The following is a 16,633-nucleotide window of genomic DNA, read 5'->3' on the forward strand; positions in this document are numbered from 1 at the left end:
ATACAAAATTAATGCACAGAAATCTCTTGCATTCCTATACACTAATGATGAAAAATCTGAAAGAGAAATTATGGAAACACTCCCATTTACCATTGCAACAAAAAGAATAAAATACCTAGGAATAAACCTACCTAGGGAGACAAAAGACCTGTATGCAGAAAACTATAAGACACTGATGAAAGAAATTAAAGATGATACCAACAGATGGAGAGATATACCATGTTCTTGGATTGGAAGAATCAACATTGTGAGAATGAGTATACTACCCAAAGCAATCTACAGATTCAATGCAATCCCTATCAGATTACCAATGGCATTTTTTACGGAGCTAGAACAAACCATCTTAAAATTTGTATGGAGACACAAAAGACCCCGAATAGCCAAAGCAGTCTTGAGGCAAAAAAATGGAGCTGGAGGAATCAGACTCCCTGACTTCAGACTATACTACAAAGCTACAGTAATCAAGACAATATGGTACTGGCACAAAAACAGAAACATAGATCAATGGAACAAGATAGAAAGCCCAGAGATTAACCCACGCACCTATGGTCAACTAATCTATGACAAAGGAGGCAAAGATATACAATGGAGAAAAGACAGTCTCTTCAATAAGTGGTGCTGGGAAAACTGGACAGCTACATGTAAAAGAATGAAATTAGAATACTCCCTAACACCATACACAAAAATAAACTCAAAATGGATTAGAGACCTAAATATAAGACTGGACACTATAAAACTCTTAGAGGAAAACATAGGAAGAACACTCTTTGACATAAATCACAGCAAGATCTTTTTTGATCCACCTCCTAGAGTAATGGAAATAAAAACAAAAATAAACAAGTGGGACCTAATGAAACTTCAAAGCTTTTGCACAGCAAAGGAAACCATAAACAAGACGAAAAGACAACCCTCAGAATGGGAGAAAATATTTGCAAATGAATCAACAGACAAAGGATTAATCTCCAAAATATATAAACAGCTCATTCAGCTCAATATCAAAGAAACAAACACCCCAATCCAAAAATGGGCAGAAGACCTAAATAGACATTTCTCCAGAGAAGACATACAGACGGCCACGACGCACATGAAAAGCTGCTCAACATCACTAATTATTAGAGAAATGCAAATCAAAACTACAATGAGGTATCACCTCACTCCTGTTAGAATGGGCATCATCAGAAAATCTACAAACAACAAATGCTGGAGAGGGTGTGGAGAAAAGGGAACCCTCTTGCACTGTTGGTGGGAATGTAAATTGATACAGCCACTATGGAGAACAATATGGAGGTTCCTTAAAAAACTAAAAATACAATTACCATATGACCCAGCAATCCCACTACTGGGCATATACCCAGAGAAAACCGTAATTCAAAAAGACACATGCACCCGAATGTTCATTGCAGCACTATTTACAATAGCCAGGTCATGGAAGCAACCTAAATGCCCATCAACAGACGAATGGATAAAGAAGATGTGGTACATATATACAATGGAATATTACTCAGCCATAAAAAGGAACGAAATTGAGTCATTTGTTGAGACGTGGATGGATCTAGAGACTGTCATACAGAGTGAAGTAAGTCAGAAAGAGAAAAACAAATATCATATATTAATGCACGTATGTGGAACCTAGAAAAATGGTACAGATGAGCCAGTTTGCAGGGCAGAAGTTGAGACACAGATGTAGAGAATGGACATATGGACACCAAGGGGGGAAAACTGCGGTGAGGTGGGGATGGTGGTGTGCTGAATTGGGCGATTGGGATTGACATGTATACACTGATGTGTATAAAATTGATGCCTAATAAGAACCTGCAGTATAAAAAAAACAAACAAAACAACTAATACTAAACTTTCCTTGGGTTATTTGTATGGAAAAATGTTAATATAAATGTTTTAGACATTACATGAAATTTCTAAAAATCTTATAATTGTATTTGTATGGAAATATGTATGGAAATATGTTAATATAAATGTTTCAGACATTACATGAAATTTCTAAAAATCTTAAAAAAAAAAAAAATACGTGTAAGTACCACTGAGCTCTTGAAACATTTCTGCCTGAGAGTCGGGCCAGATTTGAGTTCATTTCAGATTAACTAGCCAAGGACATTTCTCGAGGGCAGGGGTCGTTTGCAGCTCCGCAGGCCTTGTGAATGTTAAGTGCCCTTGAGCACAGTTTTTCAAGTTGTTGTTACGGGAAAAGGCCACAAGGCGGCAGCACTTCTTCATGTCCTCTGTGTTAACTTGGGCAAACACAACCTTAGAGGGAGTCTTGGTGTTGGGTTGCAAATTGGAGTCTAACGTGGATGAACACACACCGCAGGGCTTGTGTATCTTTACCTCGTCCCCCTTACACTGCACCGCCAGTCCCCAGGCAAATCCCAAGCCTTGAAAATGTGCTATTCTGAGGGAGCTGTGGTTTGTAGGTGGGGTGATTCTAATGAAGGAGGCTGGAACTGGATACCCCACTAGCAGGAGCTGTGGAGATCCGGTGTCCTTTCACAGCTCCTCCCTCCCAGCGGTTCTACCATCATTTGGGTACACTAGGCTTTGCTTACCTGTAAGAGTTCTGTCTTGGATCGGGAGGTTGTGGTACCATGCAGAGCAGAATGGGCAATAGAGGTCCAAGGGGCCGGTGATCTGGTGGCACGTCCTCCTTCCTGTCTCCCTCAGCAACAGCATACTCCAGCCTTGGGACCCAGGCCTGCTGAGGCTCTAGGCTTGTGACATCAGCCCACGTCACAGAGGCCGGAGGGTAATAGAGTAGGCATTTCTTGCCTTTTTCTTGTTTTATAATTTAGTATTGATTTCCTATTTCAGCATAGTTTATATACAGTGTTGTGTTTGAGTTCTCCAGCAAGATGATGAAGTTATGAATGTAGCTGTACCTGTAGTATTTTGGATTCTTTTCCCTGTTACGTTATTGAAGAATATTGAGTAGCGTTCCTTGTGCTATCAGGTGTGTCATCGTTGATGAATTCTTTTTGACACATTAGTGTGTTTCTCTTCATCCCAACCTCCTACTTCATCCTTCCCCGTTCCCCAATTTCCCCCTCTGGGAACTCTACACTTCTTTTTTCCGTTTGTGAACCTGTGTTTCATGTCTGTACTGCATCCTTTGTATCCCTTCTTAGACTCCACATATAAGTGATATCCTGGGATATGTGTCTTTTTGTCTCTAAATTACCAGAATTAGTGAGATCATCTACTGCTCCATCCATGTTGCTGCCAATAGCATGGGTTCATTTTGCTTTGTGGATGAGTGATAGTCGCCAGAATGTAAGTAGCACAACATCTTTATCCATTCATCTCTCGCTGGACATTTCGGTCGTTTGTGTGTCTGGGCTATGGTAAAGAGTAGCACAACGTCCGTTGGGGTGCAAGTGTTTTATTCCAATGATGGTATTCTCTGGTTGTACGAACTGGAGTGCGGTTTCCATATTTCGTGGTAGCTCCAGTTTTTAGTTTAGTAAGGGACTTGCTAACTGATCTCCATACTGGCTATTATCAATTTACACTCCCACCAACAGCATAGTAGGGTTCCCTTTACTGCCTGCCCTCTTGAGCACTGACTCTTTTTAGGCTTTTTGAGGACTGCAGCCAGGGAACACCTCGTCTACGTTTCTTTGCATTCTCTGATCATGACAGATTCTGAGCATGTTTTCATTGGATATGCTGTTTTTAAAAATACGTGTAAGTACCACTGAGCTCTTGAAACATTTCTGCCTGAGAGTCGGGCCAGATTTGAGTTCATTTCAGATTAACTAGCCAAGGACATTTCTCGAGGGCAGGGGTCGTTTGCAGCTCCGCAGGCCTTGTGAATGTTAAGTGCCCTTGAGCACAGTTTTTCAAGTTGTTGTTACGGGAAAAGGCCACAAGGCGGCAGCACTTCTTCATGTCCTCTGTTTTAACTTGGGCAAACACAACCTTAGAGGGAGTCTTGGTGTTGGGTTGCAAATTGGAGTCGAACGTGGATGAACACACACCGCAGGGCTTGTGTATCTTTACCTCATCCCCCTTACACTGCACCGCCAGTCCCCAGGCAAATCCCAAGCCTTGAAAATGTGGTATTCTGAGGGTGCTGTGGTTTGTAGGTGGGGCGATTCTAAGGAAGGAGGCTGGAGCTGGATACCCCACTAGCAGGAGCTGTGGAGATCCGGTGTCCTTTCACAGTTTGAGTTTCACATCATTTGGGTACACTAGGCTTTGCTTACCTGTAAGAGGTCTGTCTTGGATCAGGAGGTTGTGGTACCATGCAGAGCAGAATGGGCAATAGAGGTCCAAGGGGCTGGTGATCTGGTGGCACGTCCTCCTTCCTGTCTCCCTCAGCAACAGCATACTCCAGCCTTGGGGCCCAGGCCTGCTGAGGCTCTAGGCTTGTGACATCAGCCCACGTCACAGAGTCCTGAGGGTAATAGAGTAGGCATTTCTTGCCTTTTTCTTGTTTTATAATTTAGTATTGATTTCCTATTTCAGCATAGTTTATATACAGTGTTGTGTTTGAGTTCTCCAGAAAGGTGATGAAGTTATGAATGTAGCTGTACATGTAGTATTTTGGATTCTTTTCCCTGTTAGGTTATTGAAGAATATTGAGTAGCGTTCCTTGTGCTATCAGGTGTGTCATCGTTGATGAATTCTTTTTGACACATTAGTGTGTTTCTCTTCATCCCAACCTCCGACTTCATCCTTCCCCGTTCCCCAATTTCCCCCTCTGGGAACTCTACACTTCTTTTTTCCGTTTGTGAACCTGTGTTTCATGTCTGTTCTGCATCATTTATATCCCTTCTTAGACTCCACATATAAGTGATATCCTGGGATATGTGTCTTTTTGTCTCTAAATTACCAGAATTAGTGAGATCATCTACTGCTCCATCCATGTTGCTGCCAATAGCATGGGTTCATTTTGCTTTCTGGATGAGTGATAGTCGCCAGTATGTAAGTAGCACAACATCTTTATCCATTCATCTCTCGCTGGACATTTCGGTCGTTTGTGTGTCTGGGCTATGGTAAAGAGTAGCACCACGTCCGTTGGGGTGCAAGTGATTTATTCCAATGATGGTATTCTCTGGTTATACGAACTGGAGTGCGGTTTCCGTATCTCGTGGTAGCTCCAGTTGTTAGTTTAGTAAGGGACTTGCTAACTGATCTCCATACTGGCTATTATCAATTTACACTCCCACCAACAGCATAGTAGGGTTCCCTTTACTGCCTGCCCTCTTGAGCACTGACTCTTTTTAGGCTTTTTGAGGACTGCAGCCAGGGAACACCTCGTCTACGTTTCTTTGCATTCTCTGATCATGACAGATCCTGAGCATGTTTTCATTTGATGTGCTGTTTTTAAAAATACGTGTAAGTACCACTGAGCTCTTGAAACATTTCTGCCTGAGAGTCGGGCCAGATTTGAGTTCATTTCAGATTAACTAGCCAAGGACATTTCTCGAGGGCAGGGGTCGTTTGCAGCCCTGCAGGCCTTGTGAATGTTAAGTGCCCTTGAGCACAGTTTTTCAAGTTGTTGTTACGGGAAAAGGCCACAAGGCGGCAGCACTTCTTCATGTCCCCTGTGTTAACTTGGGCAAACACAACCTTAGAGGGAGTCTTGGTGTAGGGTTGCAAATTGGAGTCGAACGTGGATGAACACACACCGCAGGGCTTGTGTATCTTTACCTCGTCCCCCTTACACTGCACCGCCAGTCCCCAGGCAAATCCCAAGCCTTGAAAATGTGCTATTCTGAGGGTGATGTGGTTTGTAGGTGGGGCGATTCTAAGGAAGGAAGCTGGAGCTGGATACCCCACAAGCAGGAGCTGTGGAGATCCGGTGTCCTTTTACATTTTGAGTTTCACATCATTTCGGTACACTAGGCTTTGCTTACCTGTAAGAGGTCTGTCTTGGATCGGGAGGTTGTGGTACCATGCAGAGCAGAATGGGCAATAAAGGTCCAAGGGGCCGGTGATCTGGTGGCACGTCCTCCTTCCTGTCTCCCTCAGCAACAGCATACTCCAGCCTTGGGACCGAAGCCTGCTGAGGCTCTAGGCTTGTGACATCAGCCCACGTCACAGAGGCCTGAGGGTAATAGAGTAGGCATTTCTTGCCTTTTTCTTGTTTTATAATTTAGTATTGATTTCCTATTTCAGCATAGTTTATATACAGTGTTGTGTTTGAGTTCTCCAGCAAGATGATGAAGTTATGAATGTAGCTGTACCTGTAGTATTTTGGATTCTTTTCCCTGTTACGTTATTGAAGAATATTGAGTAGCGTTCCTTGTGCTATCAGGTGTGTCATCGTTGATGAATTCTTTTTGACACATTAGTGTGTTTCTCTTCATCCCAACCTCCTACTTCATCCTTCCCCGTTCCCCAATTTCCCCCTCTGGGAACTCTACACTTCTTTTTTCCGTTTGTTAACCTGTGTTTCATGTCTGTACTGCATCCTTTGTATCCCTTCTTAGACTCCACATATAAGTGATATCCTGGGATATGTGTCTTTTTGTCTCTAAATTACCAGAATTAGTGAGATCATCTACTGCTCCATCCATGTTGCTGCCAATAGCATGGGTTCATTTTGCTTTGTGGATGAGTGATAGTCGCCAGAATGTAAGTAGCACAACATCTTTATCCATTCATCTCTCGCTGGACATTTCGGTCGTTTGTGTGTCTGGGCTATGGTAAAGAGTAGCACAACGTCCGTTGGGGTGCAAGTGTTTTATTCCAATGATGGTATTCTCTGGTTGTACGAACTGGAGTGCGGTTTCCATATTTCGTGGTAGCTCCAGTTTTTAGTTTAGTAAGGGACTTGCTAACTGATCTCCATACTGGCTATTATCAATTTACACTCCCACCAACAGCATAGTAGGGTTCCCTTTACTGCCTGCCCTCTTGAGCACTGACTCTTTTTAGGCTTTTTGAGGACTGCAGCCAGGGAACACCTCGTCTACGTTTCTTTGCATTCTCTGATCATGACAGATTCTGAGCATGTTTTCATTGGATATGCTGTTTTTAAAAATACGTGTAAGTACCACTGAGCTCTTGAAACATTTCTGCCTGAGAGTCGGGCCAGATTTGAGTTCATTTCAGATTAACTAGCCAAGGACATTTCTCGAGGGCAGGGGTCGTTTGCAGCTCCGCAGGCCTTGTGAATGTTAAGTGCCCTTGAGCACAGTTTTTCAAGTTGTTGTTACGGGAAAAGGCCACAAGGCGGCAGCACTTCTTCATGTCCTCTGTTTTAACTTGGGCAAACACAACCTTAGAGGGAGTCTTGGTGTTGGGTTGCAAATTGGAGTCGAACGTGGATGAACACACACCGCAGGGCTTGTGTATCTTTACCTCATCCCCCTTACACTGCACCGCCAGTCCCCAGGCAAATCCCAAGCCTTGAAAATGTGGTATTCTGAGGGTGCTGTGGTTTGTAGGTGGGGCGATTCTAAGGAAGGAGGCTGGAGCTGGATACCCCACTAGCAGGAGCTGTGGAGATCCGGTGTCCTTTCACAGTTTGAGTTTCACATCATTTGGGTACACTAGGCTTTGCTTACCTGTAAGAGGTCTGTCTTGGATCAGGACGTTGTGGTACCATGCAGAGCAGAATGGGCAATAGAGGTCCAAGGGGCCGGTGATCTGGTGGCACGTCCTCCTTCCTGTCTCCCTCAGCAACAGCATACTCCAGCCTTGGGACCCAAGCCTGCTGAGGCTCTAGGCTTGTGACATCAGCCCACGTCACAGAGGCCTGAGGGTAATAGAGTAGGCATTTCTTGCCTTTTTCTTGTTTTATAATTTAGTATTGATTTCCTATTTCAGCATAGTTTATATACAGTGTTGTGTTTGAGTTCTCCAGCAAGGTGATGAAGTTATGAATGTAGCTGTACCTGTAGTATTCTGGATTCTTTTCCCTGTTAGGTTATTGAAGAATATTGAGTAGCGTTCCTTGTGCTATCAGGTGTGTCATCGTTGATGAATTCTTTTTGACACATTAGTGTGTTTCTCTTCATCCCAACCTCCGACTTCATCCTTCCCCGTTCCCCAATTTCCCCCTCTGGGAACTCTACACTTCTTTTTTCCGTTTGTGAACCTGTGTTTCATGTCTGTACTGCATCCTTTGTATCCCTTCTTAGACTCCACATATAAGTGATATCCTGGGATGTGTGTCTTTTTGTCTCTAAATTACCAGAATTAGTGAGATCATCTACTGCTCCATCCATGTTGCTGCCAATAGCATGGGTTCATTTTGCTTTCTGGATGAGTTATAGTCGCCAGAATGTAAGTAGCACAACATCTTTATCCATTCATCTCTCGCTGGACATTTCGGTCCTTTGTGTGTCTGGGCTATGGTAAAGAGTAGCACCACGTCGGTTGGGGTGCAAGTGTTTTATTCCAATGATGGTATTCTCTGGTTATACGAACTGGAGTGCGGTTTCCGTATCTCGTGGTAGCTCCAGTTTTTAGTTTAGTAAGGGACTTGCTAACTGATCTCCATACTGGCTATTATCAATTTACACTCCCACCAACAGCATAACAGGGTTCCCTTTACTACCTGCCCTCTTGAGCACTGACTCTTTTTAGGCTTTTTGAGGACTGCAGCCAGGGAACACCTCGTCTACGTTTCTTTGCATTCTCTGATCATGACAGATCCTGAGCATGTTTTCATTTGATGTGCTGTTTTTAAAAATACGTGTAAGTACCACTGAGCTCTTGAAACATTTCTGCCTGAGAGTCGGGCCAGATTTGAGTTCATTTCAGATTAACTAGCCAAGGACATTTCTCGAGGGTAGGGGTCGTTTGCAGCCCTGCAGGCCTTGTGAATGTTAAGTGCCCTTGAGCACAGTTTTTCAAGTTGTTGTTACGGGAAAAGGCCACAAGGCGGCAGCACTTCTTCATGTCCCCTGTGTTAACTTCGGCAAACACAACCTTAGAGGGAGTCTTGGTGTTGGGTTGCAAATTGGAGTCGAACGTGGATGAACACACACCGCAGGGCTTGTGTATCTTTACCTCGTCCCCCTTACACTGCACCACCAGTCCCCAGGCAAATCTCAAGCCTTGAAAATGTGGTATTCTGAGGGTGCTGTTGTTTGTAGGTGGGGCGATTCTAAGGAAGGAGGCTGGAGCTGTATACCCCACTAGCAGGTGCTGTGGAGATCCGGTGTCCTTTCACAGCTCCTCCCTCCCAGCGGTTCTACCATCATTTGGGTACACTAGGCTTTGCTTACCTCTAAGAGGTCTGTCTTGGATCGGGAGGTTGTGGTACCATGCAGAGCCGAATGGGCAATAGAGGTCCAAGGGGCCGGTGATCTGGTGGCACGTCCTCCTTCCTGTCTTCCTCAGCAACAGCATACTCCAGCCTTGGGACCCAGGCCTGCTGAGGCTCTAGGCTTGTGACATCAGCCCACGTCACAGAGGCCTGAGGGTAATAGAGTAGGCATTTCTTGCCTTTTTCTTGTTTTATAATTTAGTATTGATTTCCTATTTCAGCATAGTTTATATACAGTGTTGTGTTTGAGTTCTCCAGCAAGGTGATGAAGTTATGAATGTAGCTGTACCTGTAGTATTTTGGATTCTTTTCCCTGTTAGGTTATTGAAGAATATTGAGTAGCGTTCCTTGTGCTATCAGGTGTGTCATCGTTGATGAATTCTTTTTGACACATTAGTGTGTTTCTCTTAATCCCAACCTCCGACTTCATCCTTCCCCGTTCCCCAATTTCCCCCTCTGGGAACTCTACACTTCTTTTTTCCGTTTGTGAACCTGTGTTTCATGTCTGTACTGCATCCTTTGTATCCCTTCTTAGACTCCACATATAAGTGATATCCTGGGATATGTGTCTTTTTGTCTCTAAATTACCAGAATTAGTGAGATCATCTACTGCTCCATCCATGTTGCTGCCAATAGCATGGGTTCATTTTGCTTTCTGGATGAGTGATAGTCGCCAGAATGTAAGTAGCACAACATCTTTATCCATTCATCTCTCGCTGGACATTTCGGTCGTTTGTGTGTCTGGGCTATGGTAAAGAGTAGCACAACGTCCGTTGGGGTGCAAGTGTTTTATTCCAATGATGGTATTCTCTGGTTATACGAACTGGAGTGCGGTTTCCGTATCTCGTGGTAGCTCCAGTTTTTAGTTTAGTAAGGGACTTGCTAACTGATCTCCATACTGGCTATTATCAATTTACACTCCCACCAACAGCATAACAGGGTTCTCTTTACTGCCTGCCCTCTTGAGCACTGACTCTTTTTAGGCTTTTTGAGGACTGCAGCCAGGGAACACCTCGTCTACGTTTCTTTGCATTCTCTGATCATGACAGATTCTGAGCATGTTTTCATTTGATGTGCTGTTTTTAAAAATACGTGTAAGTACCACTGAGCTCTTGAAACATTTCTGCCTGAGAGTCGAGCCAGATTTGAGTTCATTTCAGATTAACTAGCCAAGGACATTTCTCGAGGGCAGGGGTCGTTTGCAGCCCTGCAGGCCTTGTGAATGTTAAGTGCCCTTGAGCACAGTTTTTCAAGTTGTTGTTACGGGAAAAGGCCACAAGGCGGCAGCACTTCTTCATGTCTTCCGTGTTAACTTGGGCAAACACAACCTTAGAGGGAGTCTTGGTGTTGGGTTGCAAATTGGAGTCGAACGTGGATGAACACACACCGCAGGGCTTGTGTATCTTTACCTCGTCCCCCTTACACTGCACCGCCAGTCCCCAGGCAAATCCCAAGCCTTGAAAATGTGCTATTCTGAGGGTGCTGTGGTTTGTAGGTGGGGCGATTCTAAGGAAGGAGGCTGGAGCTGGATACCCCACTAGCAGGAGCTGTGGAGATCCGGTGTCCTTTCACAGTTTGAGTTTCATATCATTTGGGTACACTAGGCTTTGCTTACCTGTAAGAGGTCTGTCTTGGATCAGGAGGTTGTGGTACCATGCAGAGCAGAATGGGCAATAGAGGTCCAAGGGGCCGGTGATCTGGTGGCACGTCCTCCTTCCTGTCTCCCTCAGCAACAGCATACTCCAGCGTTGGGACCCAGGCCTGCGGAGGCTCTAGGCTTGTGACATCAGCCCACGTCACAGAGGCCTGAGGGTAATAGAGTAGGCATTTCTTGCCTTTTTCTTGTTTTATAATTTAGTATTGATTTCCTATTTCAGCATAGTTTATATACAGTGTTGTGTTTGAGTTCTCCAGCAAGGTGATGAAGTGATGAATGTAGCTGTACCTGTAGTATTTTGGATTCTTTTCCCTGTTAGGTTATTGAAGAATATTGAGTAGCGTTCCTTGTGCTATCAGGTGTGTCATCGTTGATGAATTCTTTTGGACACATTAGTGTGTTTCTCTTCATCCCAACCTCCGACTTCATCCTTCCCCGTTCCCCAATTTCCCCCTCTGGGAACTCTACACTTCTTTTTTCCGTTTGTGAACCTGTGTTTCATGTCTGTTCTGCATCATTTGTATCCCTTCTTAGACTCCACATATAAGTGATATCCTGGGATATGTGTCTTTTTGTCTCTAAATTACCAGAATTAGTGAGATCATCTACTGCTCCATCCATGTTGCTGCCAATAGCATGGGTTCGTTTTGCTTTCTGGATGAGTGATAGTCGCCAGAATGTAAGTAGCACAACATCTTTATCCATTCATCTCTCGCTGGACATTTCGGTCGTTTGTGTGTCTGGGCTATGGTAAAGAGTAGCACCACGTCCGTTGGGGTGCAAGTGTTTTATTCCAATGATGGTATTCTCTGGTTATACGAACTGGAGTGCGGTTTCCGTATCTCGTGGTAGCTCCAGTTTTTAGTTTAGTAAGGGACTTGCTAACTGATCTCCATACTGGCTATTATCAATTTACACTCCCACCAACAGCATAGTAGGGTTGCCTTTACTGCCTGCCCTCTTGAGCACTGACTCTTTTTAGGCTTTTTGAGGACTGCAGCCAGGGAACACCTCGTCTACGTTTCTTTGCATTCTCTGATCATGACACATCCTGAGCATGTTTTCATTTGATGTGCTGTTTTTAAAAATACGTGTAAGTACCACTGAGCTCTTGAAACATTTCTGCCTGAGAGTCGGGCCAGATTTGAGTTCATTTCAGATTAACTAGCCAAGGACATTTCTCGAGGGCAGGGGTCGTTTGCAGCCCCGCAGGCCTTGTGAATGTTAAGTGCCCTTGAGCACAGTTTTTCAAGTTGTTGTTACGGGAAAAGGCCACAAGGCGGCAGCACTTCTTCATGTCCTCTGTGTTAACTTGGGCAAACACAACCTTAGAGGGAGTCTTGGTGTTGGGTTGCAAATTGGAGTCGAACGTGGATGAACACACACCGCAGGGCTTGTGTATCTTTACCTCGTTCCCCTTACACTGCACCGCCAGTCCCCAGGCAAATCCGAAGCCTTGAAAATGTCCTATTCTGAGGGTGCTGTGGTTTGTAGGTGGGGCGATTCTAAGGAAGGAGGCTGGAGCTGGATACCCCACTAGCAGGAGCTGTGGAGATCCGGTGTCCTTTCACAGCTCCTCCCGCCCTGCGGTTCTACCATCATTTGGGTACACTAGGCTTTGCTTACCTGTAAGAGGTCTGTCTTGGATCGGGAGGTTGTGGTACCATGCAGAGCCGAATGGGCAATAGAGGTCCAAGGGGCAGGTGATCTGGTGGCACGTCCTCCTTCCTGTCTTCCTCAGCAACAGCATACTCCAGCCTTGGGACCCAGGCCTGCTGAGGCTCTAGGCTTGTGACATCAGCCCACGTCACAGAGGCCTGAGGGTAATAGAGTAGGCATTTCTTGCCTTTTTCTTGTTTTATAATTTAGTATTGATTTCCTATTTCAGCATAGTTTATATACAGTGTTGTGTTTGAGTTCTCCAGCAAGGTGATGAAGTTATGAATGTAGCTGTACCTGTAGTATTTTGGATTCTTTTCCCTGTTAGGTTATTGAAGAATATTGAGTAGCGTTCCTTGGGCTATCAGGTGTGTCATCGTTGATGAATTCTTTTTGACACATTAGTGTGTTTCTCTTCATCCCAACCTCCGACTTCATCCTTCCCCGTTCCCCAATTTCCCCTCTGGGAACTCTACACTTCTTTTTTCCGTTTGTGAACCTGTGTTTCATGTCTGTACTGCATCCTTTGTATCCCTTCTTAGACTCCACATATAAGTGATATCCTGGGATATGTGTCTTTTTGTCTCTAAATTACCAGAATTAGTGAGATCATCTACTGCTCCATCCATGTTGCTGCCAATAGCATGGGTTCATTTTGCTTTCTGGATGAGTGATAGTCGCCAGAATGTAAGTAGCACAACATCTTTATCCATTCATCTCTCGCTGGACATTTCGGTCCTTTGTGTGTCTGGGCTATGGTAAAGAGTAGCACCACGTCCGTTGGGGTGCAAGTGTTTTATTCCAATGATGGTATTCTCTGGTTATACGAACTGGAGTGCGGTTTCCGTATCTCGTGGTAGCTCCAGTTTTTAGTTTAGGAAGGGACTTGCTAACTGATCTCCATACTGGCTATTATAAATTTACACTCCCAGCAACAGCATAGTAGGGTTCCCTTTACTGCCTGCCCTCTTGAGCACTGACTCTTTTTAGGCTTTTTGAGGACTGCAGCCAGGGATCACCTCGTCTACGTTTCTTTGCATTCTCTGATCATGACAGATCCTGAGCATTTTTTCGTTTGATGTGCTGTTTTTAAAAATACGTGTAAGTACCACTGAGCTCTTGAAACATTTCTGCCTGAGAGTCGGGCCAGATTTGAGTTCATTTCAGATTAACTAGCCAAGGACATTTCTCGAGGGCAGGGGTCGTTTGCAGCCCCGCAGGCCTTGTGAATGTTAAGTGTCCTTGAGCACAGTTTTTCAAGTTGTTGTTACGGGAAAAGGCCACAAGGCAGCAGCACTTCTTCATGTCCTCTGTTTTAACTTGGGCAAACACAACCTTAGAGGGAGTCTTGGTGTTGGGTTGCAAATTGGAGTCGAACGTGGATGAACACACACCGCAGGGCTTGTGTATCTTTACCTCATCCCCCTTACACTGCACCGCCAGTCCCCAGGCAAATCCCAAGCCTTGAAAATGTGCTATTCTGAGGGTGCTGTGGTTTGTAGGTGGGGCGATTCTAAGGAAGGAGGCTGGAGCTGGATACCCCACTAGCAGGAGCTGTGGAGATCCAGTGTCCTTTCACAGTATGAGTTTCACATCATTTGGGTACACTAGGCTTTGCTTACCTGTAAGAGGTCTGTCTTGGATCAGGAGGTTGTGGTACCATGCAGAGCAGAATGGGCAATAGAGGTCCAAGGGGCCGGTGATCTGGTGGCACGTCCTCCTTCCTGTCTCCCTCAGCAACAGCATACTCCAGCCTTGGGACCCAGGCCTGCTGAGGCTCTCGGCTTGTGACATCAGCCCACGTCACAGAGTCCTGAGGGTAATAGAGTAGGCATTTCTTGCCTTTTTCTTGTTTTATAATTTAGTATTGATTTCCTATTTCAGCATAGTTTATATACAGTGTTGTGTTTGAGTTCTCCAGAAAGGTGATGAAGTTATGAATGTAGCTGTACATGTAGTATTTTGGATTCTTTTCCCTGTTAGGTTATTGAAGAATATTGAGTAGCGTTCCTTGTGCTATCAGGTGTGTCATCGTTGATGAATTCTTTTTGACACATTAGTGTGTTTCTCTTCATCCCAACCTCCGACTTCATCCTTCCCCGTTCCCCAATTTCCCCCTCTGGGAACTCTACACTTCTTTTTTCCGTTTGTGAACCTGTGTTTCATGTCTGTTCTGCATCATTTATATCCCTTCTTAGACTCCACATATAAGTGATATCCTGGGATATGTGTCTTTTTGTCTCTAAATTACCAGAATTAGTGAGATCATCTACTGCTCCATCCATGTTGCTGCCAATAGCATGGGTTCATTTTGCTTTCTGGATGAGTGATAGTCGCCAGAATGTAAGTAGCACAACATCTTTATCCATTCATCTCTCGCTGGACATTTCGGTCGTTTGTGTGTCTGGGCTATGGTAAAGAGTAGCACCACGTCCGTTGGGGTGCAAGTGATTTATTCCAATGATGGTATTCTCTGGTTATACGAACTGGAGTGCGGTTTCCGTATCTCGTGGTAGCTCCAGTTTTTAGTTTAGTAAGGGACTTGCTAACTGATCTCCATACTGGCTATTATCAATTTACACTCCCACCAACAGCATAGTAGGGTTCCCTTTACTGCCTGCCCTCTTGAGCACTGACTCTTTTTAGGCTTTTTGAGGACTGCAGCCAGGGAACACCTCGTCTACGTTTCTTTGCATTCTCTGATCATGACAGATCCTGAGCATGTTTTCATTTGATGTGCTGTTTTTAAAAATACGTGTAAGTACCACTGAGCTCTTGAAACATTTCTGCCTGAGAGTCGGGCCAGATTTGAGTTCATTTCAGATTAACTAGCCAAGGACATTTCTCGAGGGCAGGGGTCGTTTGCAGCCCTGCAGGCCTTGTGAATGTTAAGTGCCCTTGAGCACAGTTTTTCAAGTTGTTGTTACGGGAAAAGGCCACAAGGCGGCAGCACTTCTTCATGTCCCCTGTGTTAACTTGGGCAAACACAACCTTAGAGGGAGTCTTGGTGTAGGGTTGCAAATTGGAGTCGAACGTGGATGAACACACACCGCAGGGCTTGTGTATCTTTACCTCGTCCCCCTTACACTGCACCGCCAGTCCCCAGGCAAATCCCAAGCCTTGAAAATGTGCTATTCTGAGGGTGATGTGGTTTGTAGGTGGGGCGATTCTAAGGAAGGAAGCTGGAGCTGGATACCCCACAAGCAGGAGCTGTGGAGATCCGGTGTCCTTTTACATTTTGAGTTTCACATCATTTCGGTACACTAGGCTTTGCTTACCTGTAAGAGGTCTGTCTTGGATCGGGAGGTTGTGGTACCATGCAGAGCAGAATGGGCAATAAAGGTCCAAGGGGCCGGTGATCTGGTGGCACGTCCTCCTTCCTGTCTCCCTCAGCAACAGCATACTCCAGCCTTGGGACCGAAGCCTGCTGAGGCTCTAGGCTTGTGACATCAGCCCACGTCACAGAGGCCTGAGGGTAATAGAGTAGGCATTTCTTGCCTTTTTCTTGTTTTATAATTTAGTATTGATTTCCTATTTCAGCATAGTTTATATACAGTGTTGTGTTTGAGTTCTCCAGCAAGATGATGAAGTTATGAATGTAGCTGTACCTGTAGTATTTTGGATTCTTTTCCCTGTTACGTTATTGAAGAATATTGAGTAGCGTTCCTTGTGCTATCAGGTGTGTCATCGTTGATGAATTCTTTTTGACACATTAGTGTGTTTCTCTTCATCCCAACCTCCTACTTCATCCTTCCCCGTTCCCCAATTTCCCCCTCTGGGAACTCTACACTTCTTTTTTCCGTTTGTTAACCTGTGTTTCATGTCTGTACTGCATCCTTTGTATCCCTTCTTAGACTCCACATATAAGTGATATCCTGGGATATGTGTCTTTTTGTCTCTAAATTACCAGAATTAGTGAGATCATCTACTGCTCCATCCATGTTGCTGCCAATAGCATGGGTTCATTTTGCTTTGTGGATGAGTGATAGTCGCCAGAATGTAAGTAGCACAACATCTTTATCCATTCATCTCTCGCTGGACATTTCGGTCGTTTGTGTGTCTGGGCTATGGTAAAGAGT

This window comes from Balaenoptera physalus, assembly GCF_965194825.1.
Source record: "Balaenoptera physalus genome assembly, chromosome: 11".
NCBI lineage: Eukaryota > Metazoa > Chordata > Mammalia > Artiodactyla > Balaenopteridae > Balaenoptera > Balaenoptera physalus.